Source organism: Gymnogyps californianus, chromosome 3 (genome assembly GCF_018139145.2).
Source record: "Gymnogyps californianus isolate 813 chromosome 3, ASM1813914v2, whole genome shotgun sequence".
In the NCBI taxonomy this organism is placed as follows: Eukaryota; Metazoa; Chordata; class Aves; order Accipitriformes; family Cathartidae; genus Gymnogyps; species Gymnogyps californianus.
In genome coordinates, this window is record NC_059473.1 from 64,365,528 (window position 1) to 64,366,269 (window position 742).

A 742-nucleotide genomic window follows, 5' to 3' on the forward strand; every position below is an offset into this window, starting at 1 on the left:
CGCGCCCTGCTGCCGGGCTGCGCCCAGGCGCTCCGCCGCCGCGCACGGGAGTGCCGAGGAGCCGCGGGAGGAGGAGGAGGAAACAGGTTGAGATTAAAGAGTAAACTCTGTAAACAGAGATGCCATCAAACAAAGGGCCCTTGGACACTCCCCCTCCCGCCAAATCTGGCGCCCCTGCAGTGCGCAGGCGCCTGGCGCCGCGGCCCTCCCGCCCCGCCCCGGCGGGACCCCCCCGCGCCAGCGCCGCCACCCTTGCGCGGCGGCCCCTCGACGGGGCGGCCGCGGCGGCCCCCCCATCCCCGCGGCGTGAGGCTTTCATTGATGGAGCCGTCGGGGCGGGGGGCAGCCCTCCCCCCCCCCCCGTGCACGGCGGGTGGGCAAGGGGAGTCCCGCCGTGGGGCGGCGCGGCCACCCCGGGGGGTCTCGGCGACCACCACCGGGCCACGTAGGTGCCTCCCGCCGCCGGCGGGTGGCCCTTCGCTGGTGCACCTGCTCCGCTCCCTGCGTGGCGTGCGGGCTGCAGCGGCAGCAGCCCTCGGGGGGCGAGCAACCCCTCGCTCGAAGTACGAAATGAAAGGGGCGCCGGGGGATACGGGGGGGAACACGGGGGACGACGACGGGAGCTCCCCGGTGCCTGACGGCGGCTGCCGCGCCGCGGGGGATTTTTGCTATAGTTCCCCTTACTGCTGCCAGGCGGTGGATGCTGCCTGCCGCCGCCGCCGCGGCGGGAGAGGCGGTGGGT